The 13,284-nt window shown below is 41.3% G+C and overlaps 1 protein-coding gene across 2 annotated transcripts in view; it reads right to left on the minus strand.

The window, feature by feature from the left end:
• The window catches only part of CCHR7.PART0H3orf18 (chromosome chr7.part0 C3orf18 homolog), a 491,892-nt gene that overhangs the window by 191,618 nt on the left and 286,990 nt on the right, over positions 1-13,284 (minus strand). The window contains exon 2 of one of the 2 annotated variants that reach the window (XM_044077917.1): positions 1,473-1,574. The exons of the other annotated variant lie outside the window; for it this stretch is intronic. The gene's annotated coding sequence lies outside the window, so the exon portion shown is untranslated. The remainder of the gene's footprint in view (positions 1-1,472; positions 1,575-13,284) is intronic. 2 annotated transcript variants of the gene reach the window in all.

The following is a 13,284-nucleotide window of genomic DNA, read 5'->3' on the forward strand; positions in this document are numbered from 1 at the left end:
GAGTCTCCCATCCATACCTCACTCCAGACACACACACCGTACCTGAGTCTGCCATCTGTACCTCACTCCAGACACACACACACACCGTACATCACTCCAAACACACACACACAATTCCTGAGTCTTCTGTCTGTACCTCACTCCACAGCTTCTTCATCCCAAGTCTCCCATACCTTCAGTAATGATAGAATCAATCCACAGCTTTCTCCTGCAATCATAACGGTACCACAGCACAGCTTCAGTAATCCTGTGTTTGCACCGGAATGCACACTTTTGGTTTCTTGGCTCTTTCCTGGGAATGTTCTAAGACTGATGACTCTGCAGTCCGATCCCCTTCTAGTCTATGCGGTTAGCACTGCATAGACTTCTGGGGAATCAGCAGTCTGCTTCCTGAATCCGGACTGGTAAGGCAGCAGTCTGGATTCACTTTGTATGGAGGGCTTGTAGGACTGTACTGTTGTGGTTCACAGCTGGTGGGCTGCAGTCCTGCAGTCCAATATCATGAGTCGCCACTGGAGGTAACCAGTCAGACTTTGACAGTGACTTGTCTGTACATTTCTATAAGAGGCAGTACTTCAATCCACATTTGACCATTCTTTGTAAAACATTCAGGGAATAATGCATGGGAACTTTACCTACACAGTGATTTTAAGATTGCACTTCACATAAGCAATTATATGAAACTCAGCACAAAATCTGTCTGATCCATTTTGCATTGGTCCATGCAGTATGCTTTTGCTGGCATATTTCCAGTGACATAAAATGCTATTTTTAATGAGTACATATAATTTTTAATTTTTATATAATGCTTTTATAACATAGAAATGTTCTGGACCTGTTACATCTTTTACTCTCAACAGATGTCATTTACCCACACAACAGAAAAAAATACATTCTTGACTTCCTGGTACATAGATATATACACACATACATACACACAGGCACACACTGCAATTGACAATCCAGATCAAAGATCTATTGCTTTCAAACACAGAGTGCTATGCCAACTCCCCAAAATAACCACTTTACATGAAGAAGTTACATAAATTGTCCACAAATAAAATATGTAATTCTAATATTTTCGCACAGCTGCCCCTACCCGACTCAAAGTCCCACTTTCCCTGTTGAGGAGTCATATTTATGATCATTTGACTGTGGTAAAGTCAAAGCAGGGATTAGCCACCTTCTTACCCAGACTGCAGTGGAAGAAATTTTGCTCATAGCAGTGCATTTCAAATTGAATCCGTCTGTCTTTGTCTTCTGTCTGTTTCATACACACACACACACACACACATACATACACACACACACACACACACACACACACACACACACACACACACACACACACACACACACACAAAGACTCAAGTTCTACATGCATTAAAAATAAAGGTTCAAAAGCTTCCTTGTTCAAAAAAATACACATTTTGTTCCAATTTAGCTCAGATCATTAAAAATAAAGACCATACCTGTAAGTAAATCCGGCAGTTCAAGTTAGAAAATACATACAGCTCAAAATCAACGCATTAGTCTGATCTACTGTTCAGTTCCTGCTCATTGTTCTGCATAGGCTAGAAAAGACACAAGCAAACACAAAGCTGTGGAGGTGGATGCAAAGGAAACATTTATTTTTCTTTTTTTAATTATGTTACACCACAGAGAAAAGTGAAAAGTCTTGCTTTTTTAATTAATTTATTGTTGTGGCTATCCCTCACCTCAAGCCAACCTAGGCAGTTCCCTAGGTCACCTAGTGCTGGATCCAGCTCTGCATACAGCACTGATGTTTCATTATGATCCGCTGAAAGCTAGTCTGATCACATGAATGCATTTCAAATTGCTTCACAAAAGCACATACACATGATCATAAACCCATACACACAGTCAAAAACATATTAATTTGCTGCCTCTGACAAGACAGATTGATGATCAGCTGCTTTCACACACAGACTACTTCACCACCCAACAAAATAGCCACTTTATGATGTGGTATACCACTCTGATATCTGACTGTGACCATGTGGAAAAACACAGTTCCACTCTAAAGAAATTCAGCTTGTCTCTTTCTCTCTCTCTTTTGGTGTGCATCTCTTTCACACACATATGGATGGTATAGAATACACACATGGATACTATAAAAGATCACCTCATATACAAAAAATCACTGGAGATGGTAGCTCTGAAAATACTCTTAGGCTGACAGACTTGTAGAAGTGCTATACAATGAAACATGCCATTGCTTTATCTCTCACATACCTACAACCTATCTGGTTCACCTGCTAGGTGACGTCAGAACACAAAGTACCAACCCTGCAATTATTAACTTCATTTTGTAATATCTGTTAAAATGTTTCTTTCAGCTCAAAGTTTTGACTTTATTAAATGTATTCATTTATTTGTCTTTGATTACCAGGATTGCCCATTTTCAGCAAAGGATCAGGAAAACAAGCCCTACATTACATACCTTTGCATGAGTTAACAGTAAGAATGTACTGTATAACAGGACTATAAAACTTACCAGGTGAGCACCATGTCACATACACTACATAGTATTTACAGCATGTTAAGTGCAGATACATCTATAAATCATATTATATACAGCATGTTAAGCTAACACACATCAATAAAATGCTCAGGGTTATTTTACAGTTTATGAATGTACTGTCACTGTGATTTTACAACACAGACAGCAAATGAGGCATATTTATATGTTATCATTAAATTCACTTGAGACCTGTAGCTAGGAGTTCACTATAGTTAAATTGTGAGAATTTTGTGATATGTTTTCAATTTGACTACATGAGGAGGGACTTAATGGGGGGGGGGTTGAACAAGGACAAGATGGTTTTATTTATAGGTATGATTTAATTTGGGATTGTAAATTATAGATGAGATATGATTTAGAATGAGATGAGGGCTTAGCAATGACATTGGTACTATTGCAGGAGCATTTTCTTGAGATAAGATGAGATATTATCTTTTCAGATCCACATTTTAAAAATGTATACAGAGTAAAGACAATCACCATTATTTATTTATTTATTGTTGTTTATTAACCGGGTTGGTCCAACTGAGCCCATTTCAGTGGAGACCCGAGGAGAAAAGCTCCAGGTACAAATTACAGAGATACAACAAAAGTAAAGATTACAATGGCTATACTAGCAGGAACTTATACATCAATATTAAAGTCAACAGTGTTATTGTGTTCTATTAGCAGAATATATATACAATAAAGTAAGGTAATTTGAATGCAAAAAATATTTACAATGCAAAAAATATTTACAAAAAAAAACAAAGAACAAAAGTGTAAGTCTTCAGTAGATAATATAATTAAAAAAAGAAAAAGCGTAGCTGATGGGAGTGAGAAACAAATGGAGTTAGGTAGCGAGTAGTTAGCACATCAGGTTGGAGCAAGACAGGGACAGGACCAGGTCTTTTGCAGGTAGTTTTTAAGCTCAGGTTTGAATTGACATTTATGAGGGATACTTCTTATGTTAAGAGGAAGAGAATTCTAAGAGTGTGCTACAGAGTATTTATATAGGGACCTTCCAATATTTTTTGATGGTTTGTAGATGTCCAGAAGATGTTTGTCAGATGTATGTAGCTGACGTCGTAGGCTATAAGGAGATAAGATATTAGAGATGGAGGGGCAGGAAGTGGGGTTATAGAGAAATGAGTGTGTGATATGCAGTTGTGGAAGAAGATGTAGTTTTGGGAATTCAGGTCATTGTAATGACTGAAGGGCAAGGCAGTGGTGGGATTTGTAGGGGAGGTTGGAGGCGAATCTAGCTATTTTGTTGTACGTTTGCTCTAATTTGGTAAGTAGAGATGACTGAAGGTTAGTAAGGACAGGTGCAGCATATAGAAGAGAAGGTAAGATAGGAGATAGGACAAGGGAGGGTTTGGTGGAGGGTAAAAGCAGTTTATGACTACGGTATAGGAGACCAAGTATTTGGTGGGTTTTCTTTGTGTATTGATTGATATGAATGTCGAATTTTACTTCATCATCGATAGTGACACCATAAAATTTAGTATGGGGTTCAGGTATGATGCTGGTTTTGTCAAGGGAAGTAATGGAGAAAGAGGATTTGAGATGTGCCAGCATTTTAGAGAGGAAAAGTAGAAGTTTAGTTGTTTTTGGATTTAGTATTAGTTGCTTATCAGGAATGAGGAATATATGTCAGGAATGAGGGGTGGGTGCATGAGAGGAGGGGAGGAGGTAGAGTGGGTGAGGGGAAAGGAGGGAGTAGGAGTGGTAAGGGGAGAGGATGGCCAGTGGGATCAACAGTTGAGAGGGTGAGGTGAAGGAAGGTGAAGAAGAGTGGAAGGTGTGGAGAGAGAAACAGGAGAGAGTGATTTGTGACAAGGAGGGGCAGACAGACGAAAGAGTGAAGGACAAAAAAGAGAAGGTTTGCTAAGAGTGTTGGTGAAGGTGGAGAGGGTTGGCATTGACAAAAGGATATGGAGGGAAGAGTGGTGGATGAGGCAAAGGAGCAGAGATAGAGAGATTGATTGATGGAGTGGATAGGATGTGGAGAGGGATAGGATTGATTATATTAGAGGTCAGCTCATGTTTGACAGTTTTGGAAGAGAAGAGAGAGTTGATTTTTTTGGTTTGGACATGACAGGAGCTGAGGAGATGGGTATATTAAGAAACAAAAGATGCTAAGAGGGCAGAGGAGAGGAATAGAGGAGGGCTAAAGTAAAAGGTATGAGTGTGGAGAGAGAGGAGAGGACAGCGGTTGGGTGTGGTGTGACAAGATGCAGAGGAGGAGAAAGAGGAAAAAAGATGATCCGCTGTCGCTGTGCCTCTCTAACGGGAAAAGCCGAAAGAGAATGATGATTAGTTGCTTATCAGTAAGTCAGGTTTCAATGGAAGTGAAAGTGTTTTGGATAAGAGCAAGGAGTTCAGGGATGCTATGGGTGGTGGTAATAAGTGTGGAGTCATCGGCATATTGTAAAAGGGTAGACAGGTTAGTAGCAGAGCGTAATCTGTTAGTAAAAATGTTAAACAACAGGGGACCCAGAATGGAGCTCCGGGGAACACCAGTGTTGACAGGCAGAAATGGGGAGGTGACAGTTTGCCAATGTACAGATTGTTGTCTATTAGATTGTTGTCTAACTACAGAACCAGTTAATGGAAGGGGTAGACAGATGAATGTCAATGAGTTTAGTTATTAGTTTAGGGTGAGAGACAGTTTTGAAAGCTTTTGAGAGATGAAGGAATACGCAGGACACTAGAAGGTTGTTAGCACAGGCTTCTGCTACTGTTTGGGTGAATGAGAGTATAGCAGTAGATGTGCTGTGGTAGGGTCTAAAGCCATGCTGGGTGGGAGTTAGTAGATTGTTATCAAGCAGGTGTTTATGTAGCTGAGTATGGACACATTTTTCAAGAATTTCGGAAATGGGGGAAATTATAGCACTAGGATGATAGTTGGATGGTTCAGTGGAGTTTTCTCCTTTATGGAAAGGGATAATATAAAAGGATTTCCATATTTCAGGGACTAGAGCTTCAGTAATAGACTGATTTATAAGAATAGAGATAGGGTAGGCAATAGAATTTGCAGTGATTTTAAGGAAGTGGGGAGGTAATTTGTTAACTGAGGGAGAACAGGGTTTGAGTTTATTTAGTTGGGATTTAATGAAGGAAATGGGAGCAGGTTGTAAGGAGAATGAATTGGTGAGGATGGACCGGGAGGTACATGCAGAGTAGAGGTAGTGGGACTATGTTGAGTTAGTCTTTGAATTGTCTCTATGAAGTGATTGTTTAATAGGGCAGCAGTTTCTTTGGCTGTATTTAGAGGCAAAGGGTTGAGGGTAGGAGGGTTACCAGGCCATAGGATTTTTTTAATCGTGAACCAAAATTTTTAGGGTTTTTATGTGGGCTATATTGGTTGGAGGCAAAGAATGCTTTTTTGTCTTTGATGACCAGCTTTTTACAGATGTTTCTAAGTTCTTTGTAATGATGGAGTAAGGGAGGAATTTTATATTTAACACAATTTTTTCCAGGCAGCATCTCTCTGTTGCATAATAGAGCATGTTTGCTTAGTTAGCCAGGAGGCAGGGTTAGATTTTACCCTGATTTTTCTAGATGGCACCATGGAGTTGTGTACATGAAGAAATATCTTATTGAAGGTAATTACAACATCATTAAGGGGGAGGTTATAGAGGAAGGTCTAATTTATGTTGGACAATATAGAGTTGAACTTATCTGGATTAATTGAGTCAGATTGTGGTCTTCTCTGTAAAGGTGTTCTCTGGGTTTGTGTTGGGATTGTCTATGGAGGTAGGTAGGGCAGTGGTCACTCAGAGAGTTAGGGAGAATGCCTGGGTTATTATAGAGACTGGGATCAGAAGTGAGGATCCAGCTATTATATATCCAGAAGAAAAAGTTTTGTTGGTCCTGCTAGGGGAAGATATGAGTTGGTGGAAGCCGTAGAGATTTAGACTATGAGAAGGAGATGAGGAGGAGAGTGAAGCCCAATCTATGTTCAAGTCACCAAGTTCATACGTTCATAGGTGTGTACTAGGCTAATGGCCCTGGAGCCTTTACAAGCCTAGCCCATAGGATTACCCTGGCATTGTGCCACCCGACCTTAGTTCCCAGTGCCTCTGTGGACCACAGCCACTGGAGTGATCCCCAGGGTGAATTTTCTGTTTTCATCGACTCATCAAGATTTCTCTTGAAGAGAGCCCCTGATGTGCTCTGTTTGACATGTATGGGAAGTCTGTTCCATAGCATGGGCAGTCTCTAAGTTAGGAACCTGTCCCTCCAGCTTGTTCTGTTGATTGTGGTAATGAGGTTGAGGTATCTGGAGTGTGTGGTGCAGAGGGATTGGGATTTCTTTAGATGTAGCATTTCTAACAGAGCTGGGTCAGACACGGATTTGTAAGTCAAGCAGAGCTCGCCTCTAAGTAGATGATATGAGACAGAGAATAGTTGGAGTTTTTTTGAGTCTGTCCATATAGGACAAGTGCTTAAGGTTTAAGATCCTCTTTGTGAGGTACTTTTGTGGCCTCTCCAGTTGTTGCAAGTGTCTAATGAGGTACATGCTAAATGGGGCGTTGTACTCGATGATTGGCCTAATGAGGGAAGAGTAGATGGAGACAATGACCGCTTTCTTCCTGGATGCAAAACCCTTAGTAATGAGATGTGCTACATAGAAGGACTTTCTGACCACAGTGGCAATGTGGTGGTCAAAAGAGAGGTTGGTGTCAATCTGTGTTCCCAGATCTCTTATAACTCATTCTGTGTTCAGTGGACTACCATCGATCTGGTAATTCATGGAAATCAGGTTTTTTCCCAAAGGGGATGACAACACTTTTTTTGGCATTGAGCTTAAGGCCATGGTTCTGACATCAGTCGTTGGTCTCAGTGAGGCCTTTCTGTAGGATGTCAACATCCCTTGGGGAGTTAATAATAGCTCCCAACTTGCAATCATCTGTGAACTTTGTCAGCAAGAGTCCCTTCATGTTTGCCTGGACTTCAGAGAAGTAGATACCAAACAGGAGAGAACCCAGGACCGAACCCTGTGGGACTCCACTCATGACAGGTCGGCAGTCTGACTTGGAGTCAGCTACTTTCACACTGTGGGTTCTATCTGTGAGCCAGTTTGCAACCCACCTAGTGATATAGGAATTAATGCCTAGCTTAGTGAGTTTTTCTATGATTCCTGAGTGGGGAATGGTATCAAAGGCCTTGGCCAGATCAAAGTAGGCTGTATGAACTACCTTGCCTTCATCCACAGCTCTGGTGACTGACTCAAAGAAGTTGACCAGGTTGAGCAGGCATGATCTACCCTTCACAAAACCGAACTGTGTGGGATCCAGAGTTTGGTGATTCCCTGTATCCTTGTTTATTAGGTCCATGTTGATGTGTTCCATAGCTTTGCACATCAGACACGTCAGGCTAATGGGGCAATAGTTCCCAGGGTCTGTAGTCACTCCTCCTTTGTGGAGAGGGATGACTGTAGCAGTCCACCCTTCAGTAGGGACAAAGTCTGAGGTGAGGCTGTGATTGAACAGGGCACACAGGTGTGATGCCAGTTCACTTTGTAATTCATGTAGAACACAGACAGGGATATTGTCAGGTCCCATAGAAGCTGTATTCATGGCCTTGGACAGTGCTGTTTTAACCTGTGCAGCAATAATACTGGATGCCTGGTAATCTACTGGTATTGTGATTGATCCTTTGGTGGAGGAGAGAGGGGTAAATTTGGCAATGAACCTGTCGGCCAGTATATTGGCAATATCTGTTGGCTCGGTATAGGAGGTACGATTGTGCAGTAGCTCAGAGCAAATCTGGGTATTGCCATGGAGATTCTTTACTTAACTATAGAAGGCAGTGTGGTTGTCTTTATTATCTGCTGCAATTCTGTTTTCACAGTTAGCTTTAGAGGATTTGATGAGGGATCTCAACTTTTTGTTGAGGCTGGTAAGGGAGTTTTTCCAGTCTTGGGATTTCACCTTATTCCACATTAGTTTCCTCCCTCTGTTATATAGTTTGTTTAAGGCAGGAAGCCAACAGATTGGCTTCCTTTTTTTGGAGGAGAGTGTCTTGGTTCTACTGGGTATGGTGATATCCATCCATTTGTGTACATGTTCGTACAGTGCATTGGTGTATGATTCGGTAGTCATGCAACTATTCTCCATTTGCATGGGTGCTGTGAAGTTAGCCACCTCTGTTTTTAGGAGCCCAAAGTTAGCTTTGGAGAAATTTTTCATGGTCGTTACCTTTGTGGGGATGGGGGGTGGGAGGGATGTGGATTTCCAAGGTGATTAGTTTGTGGTCGGATCTAATCAGGGAGGAGTTGACTATTGCTGTAGAGCAATGGTCACCCATGTTAGTAATGACCAGGTCAAGGATGTTGCTACCTCTAATGGAGGTAAGAACGGGCTGGTCCAGGGCACTGGAATTAATGAATTCCAGGAAACATTGGGCAATTGTATTGGTACATGAGTCGTTTTTCCAGTTAATGGAGGGATAATTGAAGTCACCCAGTATGAGAGTGTTAGGTTGGGCCCTAATATTCTCCAAGGTGCTTAGGAATGTGGAGTGTGAGTCTTGGGACATGGTTGGGGACCTGTTGCAGGCAACGACCTGAATCGCTGTCTTACCCAATGTTAGCTGCACCTGAAGTATCTCTGATGTATTATGTTGGGCTACCAGTCTGGAGGTGTGTGCATCCTTTATGAATATGGAAACACCACTGCCTTTGGAGCTTCGGTCCAAGTTCTGGGGCTGAAAGGTGTGAAATGAGTTATAGCCTAGTAGTGCAAGGGTGCTTTCTGCTGCCTTGAACCAGGTCTCTGTTACAGCACAAATGTTGATGTTCTCCATTTTAAGGAGTGCTTCGAGGAAGTGCATTTTGAGATTTAGACTTCTAGCATTGAGCAGCATGACCCTCAGATTGGATTTGTTTGTAGCTGTTACAGTTGTAATTTGGTCTTTGGAACACCACCTAAAAAAGGCACTATAGGGTTGGCAAGAGCCTTGGCCAGTATCCAGAAGCCCAGGAGTGACAGATGCAGGCCATCTCTGGCAAAGCATCGAGATCTGTCAATCATGTCATCCCAGGCAGACAGATTCTGGATCCCCTTAGAATGACACCAGAAACTTGAGCAACTGTTGGAATCAAAAATATTCTGCTTGTACTGTGGTATCATTCTGGGTGATGGTAGGAGGCTGCTCAGGGCTAGGGTCATACTTGCCTGGGTTATATAATCCGAGAGCTCCTCCATGTCTCTTTTCATGTAGTCTAGGGAGGTACATCTCAGGTCATTCACACCCACATGTACAATAACAGAGTCATACTTGTACCTGCTGTTGAGGGACCTGAGTGCGTGCATTATGTTGCAGATCCTGGCACGTGACAGGCAGCTGACTGTTACTTTCACCTTATTCAACCTAGTGAGTGGGACATCAGTGTGACTCACTTTTGAGTCACCTATGACTAGTGTGTTGAGCATGCTGTTTTGCCTTAGGGGATTTGGTTGAGTGGCACACTGTTTAGGAGAGTTATATGTCTTGTGATTAGTGTTGTGTTGTGGTGGTCAAGTGCATTTCTGCTTTGGAGGTCTCTGCTGTTTGGCTAGATTTTTATTGAGAACCTCCGTGAAGGTGGGTGTGTGATTTGTGTTTTTATGTGAAGGCAGCGCTGGTATGTGTTCTAGAGGGCTATGTGTTCCATGTGGTGTGGTGCCAGTGTTGACCTTCTCCTCTTAACTAGATATTCTGGTCTTGGCTGGAGAGTGCGTGGCTTCCAATTTGGATATATAAGTGCATCTCTCACAAGTCTGAATGTTGGGAGGTAAGAGGAGAGGGTTGTTAGTGTACATGAGGCAGTTGCTACATTGCCTCAGGATGCCCAGATTCAGCAGATTAATAGGAGAAAGCATAGGAAACTGACCTTTAGACATGTCTGGAGGGGTTAGCATTAATAAGAAGTACTGGAACTGTTTCTTTGTAGAACGTTTAGTGCTGGTAGCACTTTTGTGTGCTACAATAATTGCTACAACATGTCTGGTAAAGTGTTAGACTAATAAGCTAGTAAAAGTGTAGGAGTGGAGAGAACTAGCAAATCTAAGGGAAAAATTGAAGAGCAGACTTGTTGGCACTGCAAAGAAGCTTAAAACAGTCATGGATACAGCAAATCTGTATCTGGCCTAGACTAGTTACAGGAAAGGTGGGAAACAAGAGCAAATGCGGGCTTTTAAACTAGAAAGTTGAAAGAGATGGAAAAACTGCCCAAACAGCCAATAAACTACAATTTCTGGGCCAGAAACTACTCCTCTTGTGTTAGATAGGCTACCTGGTGCTTACCACTCCCACTGATAAGCTAGAAGGCTTTCCTCCAACACAGAAAGGCTTGGGGGCGTCAGAAGCTTACAAACAGTCCTTGATACAGCAAATCTGTATCTGGACTAGACTAGTTACAGGAAAGGTGGGAAACACGTGCAAACACGGGCTTTTAAACCAGAAAGTTGAAAGAGATGGGAAAACTGCCCAAATGGCCAATAAACTACTATTCCTGGGCCAGAAACCACTCCTCTTGTGGTATATAGGCTACCTAGTGCTTACCACTCCCACTGATAAACTAGAAGGCTACAAGTATAATGGTTTCATGGGGAACATGTTGGGTGAGCCAAGAGAGAAAGTTTTCAAGAATAGGAATATTATCACCTCGAGGGATATAGATGCTATAGCAATTGTTTTGTGAGGGTTAATATGACAATTTGCAATAAGGATTTTGGAAGGAGCAAAGCTGGGTATGGAAGGTGAGAGTGGTGAGAGAGTAAGTTGGTCTGAACAGAGGATGGCAACACCACCTCCTCTCTTATTTGCCCTGTCTGCAACAAATTATGCTGTAGCTTGGGGTAGGATTTCTGAGCTAGAGCTGTGAGGCTTTAACCAGGTTTCAGAGATGGTTAAGATATGAGGGGAGCTAAGGTAGTTCCAGGAGTGGAGTGCTGTAATTTTGTTAACCATGCTTTGGATATTCATAGAGAAAATGGAGAGTGTTTTATGTGGAGGACTGTGGAATTGAGGTAGTATCTGAGGGGTGAAATAGGAAGTGTTTGCTTGTGAGAGGAAGAGGTGGTGGGCCTTGGGTTGGGGTGTATGTCACCATCCAGGAGTAGAGCATCAAAGGAACTAAGTAATTATGATTTTTAGATTTTTGATTGAGTACTAGATATTGGTTTAGTGAGTACAGTTCTCTGGGGGATGTTCTAGTTTAATAACTGGCTGTTGACAAGGCATCAGTCTATGGTATACAGGATATTGTGTGTAGTTATAATATGAATGCAGGCTAGTAGACTAAATATATCCATCTAGTTAGTGAACTAAAGTGCCAGACAGAAATGTACTTGGTTAATGAGGTTACTTGCAGACTTTGCAATTGTATTCCAAGATTACTCTACTTTGGCTAGCTGAGAGGACTATAGATTAGTGAAAATTAATGAAGCATCTAGGAGTCTATGTAGTAGATAGTTTGAGCTATATTGTTACATGCATAGATATGTTTAAGCTATAGCCTTACATGCATAAATAGGTTTGAGCTATAGTCTTACATCATAGATAGGTTTGTGCTATTGTCTTACATGCATAAATAAGTTTGATCTATAGTCTTACATGCATAGATAGGTTTGAGCTACAGTCTTACATGCATAGATAGGGTTGTGGTATAGTCTTACATACATATTGTTAGAAATGTCTCACTTTATGAAGAATTCCTAGATTATAGTTATTGTTTGAACTGCATATTGGGTGTGCTGCTTGAATCTCAGTCCATGTTTAGTTTAGTTCTTATCCCCAGTAGTTATGCATTTTGAATTAGCTCAGTTCTATTATTACTCACTGATAATATTTTTAAATAGTTTGATTGTTGGGTTGAATGTGAAAATACCATTAGTTTAGTTTTGTTTGGATTTTGGAGTAGTTTAGATTCTTCTATCCACTTTTCAGTTTTTGTAAAGGTATGCTATAATGTCATCTTGGGCCTGTGTGGTTGAAAAGGCTGCAATATTTATGTTGGGTTGTCTGCTTTTTTGATTGAATATGCTGGGTGACATAGTGTTAGCATTATATTTATAAATATATTAAAATATATATATATTAAAATATATTAAAGAGTAAAGGTCCTGATATTGAACCTTATGGCATACCTAATGTTATTTACATTGGAATTGGCAGCCCCTCAGCCTAATGGACATACTGTGCTCAGTGGTTGAGGTAACCTTTAAACCAGTTGAATGACTTGTTTTGTGAGGCCCTGTCCCCTGAGTCCAAGTAAGAATATGGGGAATGAAACTGTAAAACATGCTTTGGATAGGTGTAAAAATAGGGATGCAACCATTTCAACTTGATTTTGTCTGTTGTGAATATAGTTTATTAAAGTTAGCAATACCATTTCTGTGCTAGGGCCAAGCCTAAATCCATAGGTTCATAGGTTCATAGGTTGGTACTAGGCTAACGGCCCTAGGGCCTATACAAGCCTAGCCATAACAATTCTCTGGCTATTTCTTCCCACATTATTTACTTCCATGGACCCCTGTCTAGCAGGGCTACTGCCATGATCCCCGGAGTGAATTTCCTATCTCCCATCCAATCATCAAGGTTCCTTTTGAAGAGGCTCAAAGAGGCACTCTGCTTGACATGTATGGGCAGTCTATTCCAGAGTCTGGGGAGTCTCTGGGTCAGGAACCTATCCCTCCAGCATGTCTTGTTCATTGTGATGACAAGGTTTAGATCCCTGGAGCGTCTGTTTCTGAGGGATTGGGATT

Source organism: Protopterus annectens, chromosome 7.part0, assembly GCF_019279795.1.
Source record: "Protopterus annectens isolate FY-2018-M chromosome 7.part0, PAN1.0, whole genome shotgun sequence".
Classification (NCBI taxonomy): Eukaryota; Metazoa; Chordata; order Ceratodontiformes; family Protopteridae; genus Protopterus; species Protopterus annectens.